Consider the following 572-nt stretch of genomic DNA (forward strand, 5'->3'; position numbering starts at 1 on the left):
ATATGTATATATATACATACATATATATATATATGTATATATATATATATGCGACTTTTTTTTTTTTTTCAGTTTCCGTATACCGAAATCTATTCACGAGTGTTTGGTCAGTGAGGCTATAGTAAATGACACATGCCCATGCATGCTGTGGGATTGAACTTGGAACCTTAATTTTGGGAAGTAAACTTCATACCACCACACAGTTATACGTGTGCTTAATCTATCTAATAAATTCATCATTTTTCTCAATATTCCTTTCCTCTTCTTCACTCTTCATTCACTTTGTCCTTCCTTATTTCTTTCTTTCTTTCATGCAAACTACGTTTTTTCTTATCTGTTTCTTCCTCTTTCTTTCCTCATTTCTTCATTTCATTCTCCTGTGTTGCACTTTATCATACGATGTACTATTATATCGTTTCTTTCACATATCTTTTACCGTTTAAATTCCTCTCTTATTGGGTTTCTCTCTTTCCTGTCTTCCTGTGCTCAATCTGTTTTTTTCTTTCTTTCTTTCTTTCAATTAAAGGCAAAGGCTTGTTAGTGGATTTGGTAGACAAAGACGGATAGAAGCC

The 572-nt window shown here is 32.7% G+C and overlaps 1 long non-coding RNA gene across 1 annotated transcript in view; it reads right to left on the reverse strand.

The window, feature by feature from the left end:
- The window catches only part of LOC128249627 (uncharacterized), a 19,712-nt gene that overhangs the window by 18,040 nt on the left and 1,100 nt on the right, over positions 1-572 (reverse strand). The gene's annotated exons all lie outside the window — the stretch shown is intronic.

Source organism: Octopus bimaculoides, chromosome 16 (assembly GCF_001194135.2).
Source record: "Octopus bimaculoides isolate UCB-OBI-ISO-001 chromosome 16, ASM119413v2, whole genome shotgun sequence".
In the NCBI taxonomy this organism is placed as follows: domain Eukaryota; kingdom Metazoa; phylum Mollusca; class Cephalopoda; order Octopoda; family Octopodidae; genus Octopus; species Octopus bimaculoides.